We start from the raw sequence: 19,019 nt of genomic DNA, 5'->3' as shown, positions 1-19,019 counted from the left end.
GCTACTAGGAGCATAAATTGGTAACACCAATTTGAAGAGCAGTTTAGTAAATTCTAGCAAATATTAAGGGTATATACCCTACAAACAACCAGTTACACTCTCAGGAAGATAACTTACAAAAACTCTTACACATGTTTATAAAATACTTATAAAGGCATGTTTTTAGAACTATTGTTGTAAAGCAAAATGTTGAAACCACATAACTGTCTATCAACAAGAGAACTGATAAGTCAATAGTGCCTAAGCTATATTTAAAATAAGTTGAAGCTATGAGTTAAGTATGAGAAATACATTATCAATATTAGAAAGCATGTTACAGAAGGATAGCAGTTTAATGTCACCTACAGAAAATATTTAAAATATGCAAAGGAAATTTTTTTAAGGTAAATATGTAGTTAGACTATAAAGACATGCATTAAGTCAGGAATGGATCTCAGGATTTAATGCCTCATTGAATTTTAATGTCTTTTAAACATTTATGGACAAGATTTTCTTTACTTAGACTATTATAGTGAAATACATCAATAAATCTGATTTTGAAAGATTATTATATTCTTGTGGTAAAATACACTTAAGTGTCAGTTATTATTTTAATATGTTGCAGGGTTACATTCATCTGGAATTTTTGCACTGACATTCATAAAAGATTAGTCTGTATTATCATTTTGTAATATTTTTATTAAAATTCAATAATAATATTATGCTGACTTTATTGTCATTATGCTGTGCATTACAGCTACATAATGTATTTATCCTGCATATCTGGAATTTCATATCCTCTGACCAACATTGTCCCTTTTCCCTGACCCCACAGCCCTTGGTAAATCACCAATCTACTTTCTGCTTTTATGAGTTTAAATTTTTAGATTCCACATGTAGATGAGATCATGCTGTATTTGTTTTCCCATATCTGGCTTATTTCACTTAGTATAATATATTTCAGGTCCATCCATATTGTCCCAATTGGCAGGATTTTATTCTTGTTTGTGTTTGGATAGTATTCCACTGTATGTATGTATATATACACATAACACATTTTCTTTATCTGTTCATCTGCCCATGGGCACTAAGTTCATTTCTGTATCTTACTATTGTGAATACTGCTGCAATTAACATATACCTTTTTAAGATGCTGACTTTATTTCCTTTGGGCGTAAGTGCGGGATCATGTGGTAGTGCTATTTTTAATATTTTAGGAACCTCCATATTCTTTTCCATAATGGTTCTACTACTTTACATTGCCACCAATAGTTTACAAGGGTTCCATTTTCTCCAGATTCTTGCCAACACTTTTTATCACTCATATTTTTTATAATAGCCACCCTAACAGGTGTGAAGTTATATCTCATTGGGCATATGGTGTTAGATACAGATCCAATTGTATTCTTCTACATGTGGATATTCAGTTTTCCCAATACCATTTATTGAATATACTACCTTTTCTCCATCATGTAGTTGTGGAATGCTTGTTGAAAATGAATCAACCATATATGCACGAATTTATTTCAATTCTGTTCTGTTAGTTTATATATCTACTTTTGTTCTGGTATCCTACTGTTTTGATTACCAAGACTTTGTAATATGTTTTAAAATCAGAAAATGTGATGCCTCCAACTTTGTGTTTGATTTTTTTTTTCACAAGATGGCTATTTAGGGTGTTTTGTGGTTCCATACAAATTTTACCATACTACATGGTAGTATGGATATTTAACAATAATAATTCTTCTAATCCATGAACACAGAAAATCTTTCCACTAATTTCTGTCTTCAGTAATTATTTCGTTTATCAATGTTTTATAGTTTTCATTGTACAGATACTTCACCTCTAAGTTAATTCCTAAGTATTTTTTTCTTTTTGATGGTATTGCAAACAGCATTGTTTCATTAATTTATTTTGGGAGTAGTTTTTTGCTAGTATAAAGAACCACAACTGACTTTGGCTATTGATTTTGTATCCTGAAACTTTACTGAATTTGTTTATTAGTTACAATGATTTTTTGGTGGAATACTTAGGTTTTTTCTACACATAAGATCATGTTATCTACAAACAAGGACACTTTTACTCCTTCCTTTTCAATTTGGATGCCTTTTTTTTTTTTAGACAGGGTCTCAGTCTGTCACCCAAGCTGAGTGCAGTAGCATGATCATGACTCACTGCAGCCTCCGCCTCCGGGGCTCAAGAGATGCTCGTGCCTCAGCTTCCTAAGTAGCTGCGACCACAGACGTGTGCTACCTACCCTAGCTAAATTTTTCATTTTTTTGTAGAAATGGGGTCCTGCTATGCTACCCAGGCTGGTCTCAAACTTCTGGGCGCAAGCAATCCTCCTGCCTTAGCTCCCAAAGTGCTGGGATGGCGGCATGAGCCACTGCACCTGACTGTTTCTTTTTCTCACTTAATTGTTTGGCTAGGACTTCCAGTACTACGTCGGACGGAAGTGGCAAGAATGGGCATCCTTGTCTTGCTCCTGATCTTAGAAGAAAAGCTTTCAACTTTCCACAGTGTGACTTTTGCTATGTGCTTATCATACATAGTCTTTATTTGCTGAGTTTTTTGTTTTTCATCTATGTTCAAGTGAGTTTAAATAGCTTTTTTGTTGTTGTTGTTTTCTTTAAGAGATGGAGTCTTGCTCTGTTGCCCAGGTTGGAGTATAATGATGCATTCATGATTCACTTCACCCTTGAATTCCTAGGTTCAAAAGATTCTCCCACCTCAGCCTCCAGAATAGCTGGGACTACTGGTGCATGCCACCACACCCAGATGATGTTTCTATCTTTGTACAGACAGGGTCTCCCCATATTGCCCAGGCTGGTCTCAAGCTCCTGGCTTCAAGCGAGCCTCCTGCCTCAGCCTCGCAAAGTGCTGGGATTGCAGACAAGAACCACAGCACCCAGCCTAAATAGCATTTCTTTATCTATTCCTAAAGCTTTAGCAGGATTTACTTATAAAACCATTGATCTTGGTAGTCTTTTGATAACACTTGAATAATTTTTCACTATTACTCTATTTGCCTATTTTATTATCTTCTGTGGATAGACATAGGAAATTTTATTTGCTAAGGAAAGCATTTATTTCATATGGATTTCAATTATATTTTCAAAAACTTGAGCTAAGATGTTTTAGTTTAATAACATTTTGTACCAATAGTTATTTCCTTGGTTCCATTTATTTTATAAGTGTGCTTTCTCCCTCTTTTAATTTTATTTCAATGGATAATCAATTTTTTATTTGATCCAATTTTCAAATGAAAAGCAGATAGATTTATTTATTATGTTTCCTACTTTTTTCCAAGTCTTTTTAATTATATCTTTACTAATAGATTCTTCTCTTTTCATAAGTTTTTATTGTTGGTCACTTTTAACTTGTTGATATAAATGCTTAGTTTTTACTTTTTATTATTTGATAATTATTTACATTTTACATTGCTTTAGCTTTAGCTATATCTCATATGTTAAAATATAAACTTTTTAAACTTTACCTTCTATAAGTCTTGTGGTTTCATTTTTTATTCTCTCTTTGCATTTTTTGCTTTCTAGCTTGTATAGATTAATTAGTTTTTTACTAAAGAATATCATCTGTGCCATTCTGCTTTTTGGAATTCATTAAAATTTTCTTCATCATTATACGTTCAATTTTATTAGTGTTCCAGGTTACTTGAAATGTAGTGTATTTTCCCTTTTTGTGAAATATATCAGACCACATTAGTTAGGTTATTTTAACCATCTCAATTTTTACTTTTTCAGGCTACGTGATCTCTCATGAACATAGTTATGATTTGACATTATTTTTAATGTGTGGTCTGTATCCTCTAAATGGTATTTATAGCTAAATAAAAGGCTTTTTAAACAACATAATAAGTATTATACATGAGGAAATAGTGTGATTTTTTATTTTTAGAGTATCAAAGATCAGTCAATAAAAAATCCCACTTGTTTGTCTCCTACAGTGAATTATGTTATATTTAAAGAAAATAGAGAAAACCAGTGGATTCAGTTATTTCTAGTGTTTGCTCTGGTGAGAGTGAGAAGACTAGTTAAATACACACACACACACACACACAAATATTCACATATACATGCAACTATCATATCCCCTGGATTTGCTCACATTTGTGTAAAGCACTCTTTACAAACTAGTAAACACTGTCATTACTTACAAGGCTTGTTTACATGCTGTTACAAAGTCAGGATAAGTAAACATTCATAAGTTCTTTTCTGTTTTGCTATCATATATACAAAATAAAATGGCATGTACATTTTTAGACTCACTATGTGTTTCCTTCGCAAGATATGCTCACTTTATCTGTGAATGAGTTCACAGGTGGTTGCATATTTTAAATACACCTGAAGAACCAACACGCATAACTTAGTTATGAGTTGGAGAGTGGAAGTGGCGAGAACAAGAAAATCAGTGTGAAGGTGGTTAAAGAGGAAACGTCTTGAATTCAGAGCTAGTAGGGGGTAGGTTTTTATTTCGTCAGCATCACAATTGAATAACTGTAAAAACTACAATTATATTTATATCTTCTAGTTTTGCCATCTGTATAATAGGTGTAATTGCCATTTTCCTGCATACTTCATTGTATTGATTCACAAAAAATGAGATGTATTTTGACAACTCTGAAGCCAAGAAGCCTCTAGGTTCAAAATGATGGGTGATATTGGCATTTCCTCCTAACCTGCTACCCCTAGAACAGGTGTATTTGTCCTCCTCTCCACTCCACACTTGAATGCATTGTATGTTACAGTTTTCAGCTAAACTTGTGTTTATCTTCTCCACCTGCTCAGTAAATCTCCTTTACTGTTTTGTTTACTAGCTCAAAATTAGGGGGTTTATATTCTAAGTGTATCTTCACAGAAATACAAATGGATTTTATCATAGCTAAAGTCAGCTGCTCAAGCACACTAGTTTGCTGACCTTCTGTGGTTGGTTTGGAGCTCAGGACATTTAAGGGCCAAAATAAAGACAGGTCACCTGTCTGTGCATGCAGTTCTACTCATTTTCAACAAATATTCACTTCTTACACGCTCTAACAAACCCTTATGTTAGGTGCTTGGGGAATAAGCAAAGTTGATTAAGATTATGTCCTCCAAGAGCTTCCAGTCAATTGCAGTTAATCTTGCTATTTTTTCTCCTTACAAAAATACACTATCACAGGAAGCAAAATCATGTGGAAACCTCACATTGGAGCCAAGAAGAAAATGAAAGTTTCTAGAGTAACTTTCACCGTTATTAATGTCATTAGCCTATTTCAAAACATATAAGAAACTACCAGGATTGTGGTGAGCCCATGTGATAACAGAAGCCTAAACACTCATAATGAACAGTCCTATAAAGAAGGAAAGTCAGCAATTTCTATGTAGTTTCTGTCAGGCTTTCTCCAAGGCAATGAGTGGAATATAGGAATCATTATGTAGGCAAATTAGGTTGGCATTAAGCACAAAAAGTTGCACTGGGAATAACAAATGTACTAATGCTCATTAATTTTTTTTGCTTATTAGCTTAAAAATGTAGGAAAAAGAATTCTATTTCTTTTCCTATGTTTGGGTTTGTTATTTGTGTTACAAAATGCAAAGTGCAAAAGAACCATATCTAGTGCTACTCATTTTCAACAAATGGCTCCATAATGGCTGCACCATTTTGCATTTTTACTGGCAGTATACAAGGGTTCTGGTTTTGTAACATGCTCACCAACACCTGTTGCCTTTTGTTTTGTTTTGTTTTGTTTTGTTTTTAATAATAGCCACCCTAACAAAGAAAGAAATCCTGCAATATGTGACAACATGGGTGAACCTGGGGGAATTATGCTAAGTGAAATAAGCCAGTCGGAGAAAGACAAATACAATAATCCTTCTCGCATGAGGTATCTAAAATAGCCAAATGCGTAGAAGCAGAGAATAGAATGTTGGTTGCCAGGAGAAGGGGAAAGGGGGCAATGGGGAGTTGCAAGTCAACAGTTACAGTTTCAGTAACACAAGAGAAGTGAGTTCTCAAGATCTGGTGTACAACATTGTGCCTATACTTAACGATATTGTATTGTATTGTATACTTAAACATCTGTTAGGAGGGTAGATCTCATATTAAGTGTTCTCACCACAGTAAAGATAATGTTTTAAATGGCAGAATCTTGAGGTCACTTTGTTCTTTCTTGAGATGACTGTAAAACTACGGAACCATTCTTAGGGTCCCCACCATGGTGTTCGTGAGTAGGATAGTGTATAAACATCAATGCATTTTCAGCTACCATGTCTGAGTAAGAAGAATCTGAAAACATTTAGGTGGCCAAATGCAAAATACAACATCATTCTTTATCTCTGTCCACTATTTGGGGAAATAAATCCCTGCCAATTCTGAGCAGCTTCAGGAAAGGTATTTATTGTGACTAATTATTCTGGGGATCCAGAATATCTAGGCAGCTTTCCTGGTCTCACACCCCTCAGCTATTTGCCAGTACATATAACATGCATGGGGACTACAATTGGGTTCTTAATGCCTGGTCTCATTAAATCAGTTTTATTCTGTGTTTTAGGGGTTATTGTATTTGTAGCATTCTATTCCTTTAAACATGTGTTCTCACACACCCAAGCCTGAGTGTTTAATAGAACATAGGTGACTCCAGTAACTATCTCACTGATTGCATCCATAAATAACTAACATGAAAACAAATCATTTTTACATTCAGGTGCTTTTTTCCTAACCCCTCTTGCTCTTCCATTTTTCCTCATAGTTGCTGTTGAACATTACCCTGTCAACTCTTCAAGTATTTGACTACAAAATATGCTTGGTAAATAATATAGGGAGATTAACTAAATGGCACATAATTACCACAAATTTAGAGTCCTGTAAAAGAATATATTTTATCCATGATTAGAAGGCTTACAGACTTTCCAAATCCATTTTAATATATTTGACAGTAAGCCATGGGAAATTTTAAACAGCAGACAACGCTTATTCAGAATTTATAATAAGTCGGCCCTAGATTACCGTATTATTAAAGACTTCAGCACATGAAGCTGCTAATTTGTTTCCTTTCCTAAACACACATTCTCCCTCCCAGCACATTGTTACCACCCCCATCAGCAACAACTATAAACCTCTCTGTGTTGAAGGCTGCATGGAATTGAAATGTAAGTCGATTTTTAAACTTTGCCACACTAACAAGATATATCCAGTTCTGGCACACACTCAAATGAGTCAATTAAGTAAAGCAATGAAGCAGTACAAGAAACTCTAAATTTTTCCCTTTTTTTTTCCCTTTACTTAACTGGTGCCAGGGAAGGCTGGGCCCACTCTGTCTGGCAAGGGAAAATGTCCATGTAGTAATTGTCTGAACAGCTTTGAAATGTCACTAAAAAAACTTCATCTTCTCATAACAGGTCTAGGACCATGAAACCAGCATGCCTATCTAGGAGCAACTGGGGAGCCCCACTAAGAACGTGCACAGTTGTTTTAAACTGGTCGTCAAATGGACCAAAATTGATAAATACATCATATCTCTATCCATTCTTTCTCTCCAAAAATGTTTTTTCATGCTGAAACAGTAGTGCCATCTTTATCCCATCCAGGACTCCTTGGCATTGACCCTTCCACCAGCAGCTGGTGGCATGACTCTTTGCTAAAACCTTCCTTTGCTAAAGCCTTCCATGAGATTGTGCTCAGTTCCCATTGTGCTAGACATTTAGGCTAGACATGCATGAGGGTAGACACCCCAGGAACAACCCTAAAGAAGTAGGAGCTAGTGGATCAGCTTCCTTGCTAATCGGGTGGTGTGATTCTGATTCTGCACCATCTCCCAGTGGGCCCCAGCAGGGTGAGTCCCAGCCCAGCAGTAACCTGCTCATTAATGCATCCTGTCATTGGTGTCCTTCCCTTCTCTCTCTTGTTCTTCAATTCTCTTACCAATGCTTCTTAGATCACTTCCCAAATAAACTACACTTAAATATTTTCCTCAAGCCCTTCTTCCATGGGAACCCAATCAAAGGCAAAACTTATTATAACTAAGGTGGCAAGAACATGGATTCTGGAGTCAAAATACCAGGGTTGCAACTTTGTCTCCATCAGACTAGCTGTATGATCTTGGGAAACAAACTTATCTTTTCATCGTTTTGCCTCAGTTTACTCATCTTTTGTGATTAGCACATGGAATAATGTATGCAAAACACACTTAAAATATTACCTGGCACGTAGTAAATATCAAACAAGTATTAAGCTAAAATTAATTACTATTACTACTATTATTGTTTTGGCCAAACATTGGGCTAAGTGCTGGGATAAAACAAGTTAACAAATTAGTTAAATAAGATAAAAATCATATCCTCAAATTGCTAATAATCTAGAGGAAAGCTAGACATGCAAACAAATGTCAGAATAAAATCAGTAAAACCTTTTGTGTGTTAAATAGAGTTTGCTTTTATCTTACATGAATATGTGGATGGATTTCTACTTGACATAAACATGTGTTTATCTACAAGAATAATTGAGTATAAATATAATTTCCTTGTTATTTAAGTCAAATACTATCGAGTTCTTCCAAAATTAACATGAAAGAATCCTGCTGGATATTAGCCCTTTGTCAGATGAGTAGATTGCAAAAATTTTCTCCCATTCTGTAGGTTGCCTGTTCACTCTGATGGTAGTTTCTTTTGCTGTGCAGAAGCTCTTTAGTTTAATGAGATCCCATTTGTCATTTTGGCTTTTGCTGCCGTTGCTTTTGGTGTTTTAGACATGAAGTCTTTGCCCATGCCTATGTCCTGAATGGTACTACCTAATAATAATAAATAAATTAAAAAAAAAAAGAATCCTGCTTTAAATTAAATTTAGCAAACATTGATGCCTTGATTAATCAACTTACAAATTTTGTATGTCATGTTCCCTTAAAATTAAGCTAACCTGTATTGAAACACTTGTCAACTGCTGCTTGTAGCCTCCATTCATACCATGGTCCCCCCTTCAGTCCAATAAACGGAGAGGTTGCAAGAGGACGAAGGACATGGCCATCTGTAGGTTGATTGATACACTAATGCAACCATTCCATTTCATCAGAACATTTCCATTGTTTATCCCTGGAAATATCAAAAGTCAGTCTTCAGAGGAGTCTTTCATATTGTCCCAAAGGACAACATTGATACAGGATAACAAGGAAGAGACGGACAGTGGAGCAGGAGTGCTTAAACCAACCCCGACAATGCAGTGTACCACACTATGCTTCTCAGTGTGCACTATGCCCACTTTATTAGACAGAAATGTACCTGATGGAACAGTTTTAATGAGGAGGTTTTCTTATCCACTGGGCCAGGACCCAGTTGGTATCATGATGAACCTATGTTTGGTTCTGGGATAGAGGCCAGTGTCATGTGGTATATTCAGAGTATTGAGAGAAAAGTTTGTTCACTGGCCCAAATCCAGAAACGAGTCTGACAATAGCAGCACCAGCTCGAATTAAAAGGGAAAAGTCTGTTTGTTCCTTCTGTGTGCTGTCTCCTTCCCTTCCTCCAGTCACCTCAAGTAATGATAATAATATTAATAATAAATTTTCAAAGAAAAATATAAAGATAATAAAGGTTTGTGACCCTGGTTCTCATCCACAACTTGGAGCTGGTGCCTGCAAAATATCAAGTATCAAAAAAGGACGGGGTGTTTGCCCCTTAACAGACAGCATTTTCCTCCAAGCATGTTTACAGATTGACTATATCTGGCATGAGCTCACAGGTATGGCTGGTTTCTATAGATGATCAGTTCCTTTAGTCCCTTTGAAAACATATGTGTTTGAACTGATGAAAGAAGTTTTGTTTTTGGTAACAGGGAGACCTGCCATGCTATAACTTGAAAGTCCACCTACACTTTAAAATTGAAATTTTGGCCCAGCCCGTGGGAAAAAAATAAATTAAAAAGAGCAGTTCTGTTTTGCTTTGAGAAAAATCTCAAGTTTCAAGAGTGAATAATTAGAGAAAATCACAGTTGTGCCTTGCAGCTTTTTTTTTTTTTTTTTAATTTCTGTGTTCTCCTTGGCAAGACCTTGACATTAACCACAGATTATTCTTTCCTTCTAAGCTTATGTAACTCCAAATATGGACACGCCCTAATGGCTGTGGCACACAGACCTCTGAGTCTGGCATCAGTGCCGTGTGGCTTTAGAAACTCATGGTTAGGCACTTTGTTCTTATTGAATGACACTCCCACTGAGGATCATGAGGTGCCTTCATTAGGACCTAAGAGAATTTATGAAATAATTTTTTCTTCAAATTATGACAGTATTTATTTCCTACACTGCTCATTCTGAAACAGAATTGTCTCATCTTGGAACCAGCCCAGATAGAACTACTTAGTATTCACTGACCACCCACCCTGATACTTTCCTCTTTGCTTGTGTGTTGTCTTCATTTAGAGTGCTAGTCTCAAATATCCATATGCTCTTAAAACAACAGTTTTGTTGTTTTATCCTTCAAAGTGCAAATCAACTTATTTCATAAAGCAATCTTTATTTTTTCAGATATAGGATCTTTCCTTCCTCCCTATAACATGCTCTTTTTACTTATTTTTAAATGAGCCTTATTTATTTTGTCTATTTGTAGAAGCTTCCTATTTGACACCTCCTGGTTAGGTCAGGAGGCTGAAATAAGCAATTCTAGAAGACAGAATAAAAGGCAATCTAGAGAAGAGGCATGTGGATGGATCTAAAGGAACAGCCAAAGTGTGCAGATCTTTGAGTCTTACTTCAGTACCCAACAAAGATCTTCAACTGTGTATGAGGGATTAAAGAATCCAGTGGATAAATGACTCATCCAGTGGCTATTAGCTAGCTTCTGTGGTAGGCCACTCCAGGCCTCGTACAATGGGGCTATGAAAGAAACAGTCCTGGTGGCTGAGATAAAAGCTCTGTATGGGCTCTCTTGTGAAAGCTGATCTAGCCACTGCTGATAGCCAGTCAACAACAGTGACAGAATCTGAGTGCTCAATATGGGACTATCCCTAAAGACGATCAAATAGCCACTTGGTGGCACACTGATCCAGTTGGAATCTTTCAACCCTGAAGAAGCAGTGATTCTTCCTTACTAAAAATGACAACTATTTCAAATATGGGTTTAGCCTGCCTCTCTACTATACTCTCCCAGCTTTACTATCTGAGGGCTTACAAGTTATTAAGATTATCATGATTTAGTGATATGGATCCTATATAATATTGCTTTGGAACAAGAGACCCACTTTAAAGCAAGTGAAATATGACGATGGACCCATGACCTGAGTATTAACTCTTCCTACCATATACTTTATCACCTCAAAGCAGATGTCTTGATAAATTTTAATACATTATTAAAGGCTCAGCTAAGGCACCAGCTTGAGAAAGACACACTAAGGGAGTGGGCAGTTCTTCTGAAGGATGCTATGCTATGCACCAAAGCAATCAGAAGACATTGAGTACGTCATACTGGACACCAAAAGCGAGATGTATGATTGACCTCTTTGTTACTCCAAGCAGCCAAGTACAAAATTTGTACTTTCTGGCCTCACAATGTTAAGCTTTGCTGGATTAAAAGCCCTGTTTTCCTGCAAGGAATAAATATTTCCATCAAGAGTCACAGTAAGAATTCTATTGAGCTATAAGTTACAATTCCATTTGGTCACTTTAGGCACCACATGCAGATAGGCTGGCCAACAGGCAACAAAAGGTTGAGATTTTCTGTGGCCTGAATTTTTGCCAACATTCATATGTTGAAGCCCTAGTCCCTTGTGCAATTTGGAGCTGAGGCCTTTGAGAGCTAAGTAGTTCATAAGACTGGAGCCCTCATGGTGGGAGTAATGCCCTTATAAAAAGACAACAAGAAAGACAATCTATCTCTTTCCCTCCCTCTCTTTCTTTCTCCTCTCTGCCATGTGAGAATACAGCAAGCAGCAGGTCATCTAAAAACCAGTGACAGGGCTTTCACCAGGAACCAAATTGGCTGGTACTCTGGGATCGTGGACTTCTCAGCCTCCAGAACTATAAAAAAATAAATGTTGGTTGTTTAAGGCAACCAGTCAATGGTATTTGTTCAGGGATAGCAGCCTGAACTAAGACAGGATTATTAACACTGCATGAGAAGCTGGGGTTGCTACCATATCATGGAGCTGAGAAAGACTATATGCAGAACTATGGGAATTTACTAGAATGTATATTTGGGCTTTATGTCTGGTGTTAACACTGAGAAGAAAATTGAGGCAAATAGTCTGATGAGTATGAGAAAATAAAGGAATTATCCCTCAAGGATGAAGGATTAGATCACCACAACATGTAAGCAACCTAGTGACTCAATTTTTCCCTGAAGGTGAGGGAAATCTACAACAGGTATGTCGAGCTATAAGGAAGAAAGCTGAGGAAAAATTAATACAAGTAGAGAGTTTATTTGGGCCAAGTATGAGGACTGCAACCCAGGAGTATAGATTATCAGTATAGAGTCTTTTCAACCTTGAAAAAACTCTCTGATTGCCAGCAGTTACAAATGGATTTTTTTTTTTTTTTTTTTTTTGTAGTGATGGGGTCTCATTATGTTTTCCAGGCTGGTCTCAAACTCCTGGCCTCAAGTTATGAATCTTCAGCAGTTACAAATGGATTTTTTTTTTTTTTGTAGTGATGGGGTCTCATTATGTTTTCCAGGCTGGTCTCAAACTCCTGGCCTCAAGTTATGAATCTTCCTACTACAGCCTCCCAAAGTGCTGGAACTGTAGGCATGAGCCACCCTACCTGGCCACAAGTCAATTTTTAAAGAAAACAGTAGGGACAGTTCCTGAGTAGTTTCCTAAGAATTTACATTAAGCTATTGATTGTTACTTGTATCACACATTCCAGGAACATGGAGATAATCGGTGAGGCAGCTAGTCAGAACTAAGAAGACTTTAAACAATTGCCCCCAAGCATAAAGGAGAGGGCATGATGAAACTGCTATACTCTTGTCTTTCTGGGCCTGCATACTTCACATAACTTGGACTGCCATAAGATATTTTTATTTTCTCAGGTGGTAACACTCTCAGAACTTATTGTTGTAGGATAGCTGCATTGTATTCCATTAAACTCTGCTTTTTTTTTTTTCTTTTTTGCTACTCTTTTCAGAGATCCTTGCCAACTTCAGCGCTCTTTGCCAACACCAGCACCTTCATAACACGTCTTTATTGAATTTCTTCCTTTTCTGTCTCAGTCTCCCCACTGTCACTGCTTCTTTTTGGAATTATTTTCCAAAGAAAGTATCCCAAATTAGGTCTTTATCTCGGGTTCTACTCTTGGCAGAATCCAAATAAGGGAAACACTATTTTTTTTTTTTTTTTTGAGACGGAGTCTGGCTCTGTCGCCCGGGCTGGAGTGCAGTGGCCGGATCTCAGCTCACTGCAAGCTCCGCTCCCCGGGTTTACCCCATTCTCCTGCCTCAGCCTCCCGAGTAGCTGGGACTACAGGCGCCCGCCACCTCGCCCGGCTAGTTTTTTGTATTTTTTAGTAGAGACGGGGTTTCACCGTGTTCGCCAGGATGGTCTCGATCTCCTGACCTAGTGATCCGCCCGTCTCGGCCTCCCAAAGTGCTGGGGTTACAGGATTGAGCCACCGCGCCCGGCCGGGAAACACTATTTTTATACACTTTATAAACACATATACTTTGAAATGTAATACATGTCACGCGTGTCCATGTGAAGAGACCACCACACAGGCTTTGTGTGAGCAATAAAGCTGTTTATTTCACCTGGGTGCAGGTGGGCTGAGTCCAAAAAAGGAGTTAGCGAAGGGAGATAGTGGTGGGGCCATTTTATAGGATTTGGGGAGGTAATGGAAAATTACTGTCAAAGGGGGTTTTTCTCTAGAGGGCAGGGGCGGGGATCACAAGGTGCTCAGTCAGGGAGCTTCAGAGCCAGGAGAAGGAATTTCACAAGGTGATGTCATCAGCTAAGGCAGGAACTGACCCTTTTCACTTCTTTTGTGATGCTTCACTTGCTTCAGGCCATCTGGATGTATATGTGCAGGCTTGGGCTCAGAGGCCTGACATTCCTGTCCTTTTACGTTAATAAGAAAAATAAAACAAAATAGTGTTGAAGTGTTGGGGTGGTGAAAATGTTTGGCGGTGGTATGGAGAGATAATTGGCGATGTTTTTCAGGGCTGCTTCAAGCAGGATTAGAGGTGGTGTGGGAACCTAGAGTGGGAGAGATTAAGCAGAAGGAAGATTTTGTGGTAAGGGGTGATATTGTGGGGTTGTTAGAGGGAGCATTTGTCATATAGAATAATTGGTGATGGCCTGGATATGGTTTTAGATGAACTGAGAAACTAAACAGAAGACACAAGGTATGAATAAGAGAAGGAGAAAAACAGGTATTAAAGGACTAAGAATTGGGAGGACCCAGGACATCCAATTAGGAGAGTGCCCAAGGGGATTCAACATAATTACTTGCTTAGTTGGCGAGTTTTTGATTCTATCCTTGAGTTTGTTTATGTTGTCATATACTAGGCCGATTGATTTAGTAAAAACAACACTTTTCATTTAAAAATATACAGAGTCCTCTTTTTTTAGCAGTGAGTAAGTTGAGGCCTCGGTGATTTTGGAGGAAAGAGAAATGCAAAGCCAGCACTTGTTTGTTAAAAGAGGATTAGAAATGGCTAGGAGAGAGTGAGTGAGATTGATAGTGTGGTGGAGATAGCTGAGGAGAGGTAGAAGGTGGCATAAGAATGGGAACGAGAATAAGAGTGAGTATAAAAGTAAAGAATAGGATTCATCAGGGTGAAAGTATTGGAGTGTACTCTGTCAGCAAAGATTATCCACTTTAAGAGAGACTTAAGGGTGGCAGTTTGAGGTAAAACCAGGAGATATCAGTTATGATGGTTTGAAGGAAAAGTGTAAACTGGCAGTGTAAACAAAGGCAAGCTATTTATGAGTAGTTAAGAATGGTGAATAGGAGTACGACTAGACAGAAGATAGTAGGGATGACAAGTTTTAGGGTGCAGTTCAAGTTTGGCTGAAATGAGGCTGGGGCCTAATAAAAAGGAACATCCATATAGGAGCTCAAATGGGCTGTACCCTGCAGCATCCCGAGGACAGGTCTGAGTTCTGAGAAGGGCAGGTGGTGAAAGTATTGTCCAGTCCTTTTTAAGTTGGAGGCAGAGCTTGGTGAGGTATGTTTTTAAAAGACCATTAGTCTGTTTTACCTTTCATGAAGATTGAGAACAGTAGGGATATGAAGGTTCCATTGAATACCAAGAGCCTGAGAAACCACTTGGGTGATTTGACTAGTAAAGTCTGGTCCATTATCAGACTATATAGAGGTGGAAAGGCCAAACTGAGGAATTATGTCTGACAGAAGGGAAGAAATGACAGCGGTGGCCTTCTCAGACCCTGTGGGAAAGGCCTCTACCCATCCAGTCAAAGTGTCTACCTAGACCAGGAGGTATTTTAGTTTCCTGAGTCAGGGCATGTGAGTAAAGTCAATTTGCCAGTCCTGGGCAGAGGCAAATCCCCGAGCTTGATGTGTAGGGAAGGGAGGGGGCCTGAGAAATTCCTGAGGAGTAGTAGAATAGCAGATGGAACACTGAGAAGTCATTTTTGAGGATAGATTTTTACAATGGAAAGGAAAAGAGAGGTTTAAAGAGGTGGGCTAGTGGCTTGTAACATACATGGAAGAGGTTATGAAAACGACAAAAGAATAGAATGGGCCTGTGAGGCTAGAAGGAGATATTTTCCTTGGTCCAAGAACCATTTGCCTTGTCTGGAAAGAGATTGATAGGTGGAAGGTTCAGTGGGAGAGTAGGTCGGGATGAGAAGGAGAAAAACTGGCTGTGAGGGATAGAAGTTGGAACGCTAGCTGCTTCTTTAGCTACCTTATCAGCATAAGCATTGCCCTGAGCAATGGGATCTGATGCCTTTTGAGGGCCTTTGCAGTGAATGACTCCAGCTTCCTTTGGAAGTAAAGTGGCCTTGAGAATAGTTTTTATTAAAGAGGCATTAATGATGGAGGACCCTTGCATAGTGAGGAAACCTCTTTCAGCCCATATAACAGCATGGTGGTGCAGGATATGGAAGGCATATTTAGAGTCAGTATAAATATTGATGTGTACTCCCTTTGCAAGAGGGAGGGCTTGAGTTAAGGCAATGAGTTCGGCTTGCTGAGAGGTGGTGGAGGGCGACAGAGCAGTAGCCACAAGGATAGATGTGGAAGATACTACTATAGCATAGCCTGCCTTTGCTGGTGAGTGGTGATTAGGCCTGGTGGAACTGCCGTCAATAAACCAAGTGTGATCAGGGTGAGAAACAGGAAAGAAGGAAATATGGGGAAATTGAGTGAATGTCAGGTGGATCAGAGAGATACAGTCATGAGGTTCAGGTGTGGTATCTGGAATAATGTGGGAGGCCAGATTGACGTCTGGGCCAGGAACAATGGTAATTGTGGGAGACTCAACAAAGAGTGAGTATAGCTGAAGAAGCTGGGGAGCAGAAAGTATATGTATCAGCTGTGAGAAAGAAAATCGATTTTGGAAGTTATAAGAACTGTAGACAGTGAGTTGAGCATAGTTTGTGATTTTGAGGGCCTCTAAAAGTATTAAAGCAGTGGCAGCCACTGCACACAGACATGAAGGCTAGGCTAAAACAGTAAAGTCAAGTTGTTTGAACAGAAAGGCTACAGGGCACAGTCCCAGCTCTTGTGTAAGAATTCTGACTGCACAGCCCTGTATTTTGGCTGCGTGTAATGAAAAGGGTTGTCATGAGTTAGGGAGAGTTAGTGTGGGAACAGCTTTTAGGGCTGTTTTTAAGGAATGGAAAGGGGAGTGGGGAAAGGATTTAGGATTTATTGGGTCAGCTAGGTTTATCTAGAACAGAATAACAGGTTGTGGAGGGAGGTATTGAGGATAGGAGAGTATATGGGTTTGGCACCACAGGGTGTGATAGGCAAGAAAATTTGGTTAATAAGGTGCAGATCCTGAACTAACCTGTAAGACGTGTCCGGTTTATGGACAGGTAAAATGGGGGGGAATTGTAAGGAGAGCTTATAGGCTTTAGAAAGCCATGCTGTGGCAGGCAAGTGATAACAGGCTTTAATCCTTTTAAAGCGTGCTGTGGGATAGGATTCTGTCATTGAGCGGGGTAAGGGTGATTAGGTTTTAATGGGATGGTAAGGGGTGCATGATTAGTCACCAAGGAGGGAGTAGAGGTGTCCCATACTTGTGAATTAAGGTGGTGAGATACAAGGGGATGACGTGAAGGAGGCCTCGAACTGGGGAAAGGGCAGCAATGATATGTGGCTGTAGCCCAGGAATAGTCAGGGAAGTATATAATTTAGTTAAAATATCTTGGTCTAATAAGGGAACTGGGTAGGTGGAGATAACTAAAAAGGAGTGCATAAGAGAATATTGTCCAAGTTGGCACCAGAGTTGGGGAGTTTTAAGAGGTTTGGAAGCCTGACTGTCAATACCCACAACAGTTATGGAGGCAAAGGAAATACGCCCTTGAAAAGAAGGTAATGTGGAGTGGGTAGTCTCCGTATTGATTAAGAAGAGGACAGACTTACCTTCCACTGTAAGAGTTACCCAAAGCATCTGTGATGGTCCAGGAGGCTTCCAAGGCAATCAGGCAGCATCAGTCTTCAGCCACTAAGCCGAGAAGATCTGGGAAGCAGTCAGTCAGAGAGCCTTGGGCCAGAGTTCCAGGGGCTCTGGGAGTGGCTGCTGGGCGAGTTGGATGGTCTGATATCCAGTGGGGTCCTGCACAGATGGGACATGGCTTAGGAGGAATCCCGGGCTGCGGGCATTCCTTGGCCCCGTAGCCAGATTTCTGGCACTTGAAGCAAGATCCTGATGGAGGAGGTCCTGAAGGGAATGCTTGACTGCTGCGGCTTAGGCATTTTGAAGTTTTTGTGTGCTGGAGGTGTGGCTGGGTTTTGTCTCACAACAGAGGCAAGTAATTGTAACTCTTCTCTATTATTGTACACCTTGAAGGTGAGGTTAATTAAGTCCTGTTGTGGGATTTGAGGGCCAGAATCTAATTTTTGGAGCTTTATTTAATGCCGGGAGTGGATTGGGTAATAAAATGCATATTTAGAATGAGGTGTCCTTCTGACCCTTCAGGGTCTAGACTCGTTATAACGAGTCTCAGGGTTGCTGCCAAATGAGCCATGAACTGGGCTGGGTTTTCACATTTGATAAAAAATAAATGCCTAAATGCTAACTGATTTGGGAGAGATTGAATAAAGAGAAACAAGCATTAACCTTGACTATGCCTTTAGCTCCAGCCACCTCTTTAAGAGTAAATTGTTGGGCAGACTGGGGAGGGCTAGTCACAAAACAAAACTGTAAGCTGGATTGGGTGTGAGGAGGGGTGGTGATAGAAGAATTATAGGGTTGGGGAGCAGAGGCTAAGGAAGAATTGGAGCCTGATTCAGCCTGGTGGGGAGTGACCTGAGGAGGAGCAGTCTGGGGAGGAAGGGAGAGGTCAGATGGATCAGTAGAAAAGATTGAAAAGAATCAGTGATACTTGGGGTTGGGACTGAGGGAAAAGGCAGGAGGGAAAAAAGGAAGATTTGGGATGAGTCGCATTGGGAACAGAGGTTAGGGAGGGACTGATATGGAAAAGAATGCCTGGACATCAGGCACCTCAGACCATCTACCCATTTTATGACAAGAATTATCTAGATCTTATAGGATGGAAAAATCGAAAGTGCTGTTTTCTGGCTACTTGGAACCATTGTCAAGTTTGTATGGAGGTCAAGCAGCATTGCAGAAGAAAATAAGGCGTTTAGGTTTTAGGTCAGGTGTGAGTTGAAAAGGTTTTAAGTTTTTGAGAACACAGGCTAAGGGAGAAGAGGGAGGAATGGAGGGTGGAAGTTTGCCCATAATGAAGGAGGCAAGCCCAGAGAAAAGAGAGGGTAGAGACACGGAGAGAAGGGGTAGGGGGTACTTGCCCCCCAGGGGAGGTGGTGCTTGTCTGCCAGGAAAGTGGTACTTACCACTAAGGGTGAAGGATCAAGGCAGGTGTCCCCGTGGTGATCAGACACCTCTGAAACCTGGGTGAATAATCAAGCAGG

Source organism: Macaca fascicularis, chromosome 9 (genome assembly GCF_037993035.2).
Source record: "Macaca fascicularis isolate 582-1 chromosome 9, T2T-MFA8v1.1".
NCBI lineage: Eukaryota > Metazoa > Chordata > Mammalia > Primates > Cercopithecidae > Macaca > Macaca fascicularis.
The sequence above is the reverse complement of the archived record's forward strand: the minus strand, read 5'-3'. Positions refer to the sequence as shown.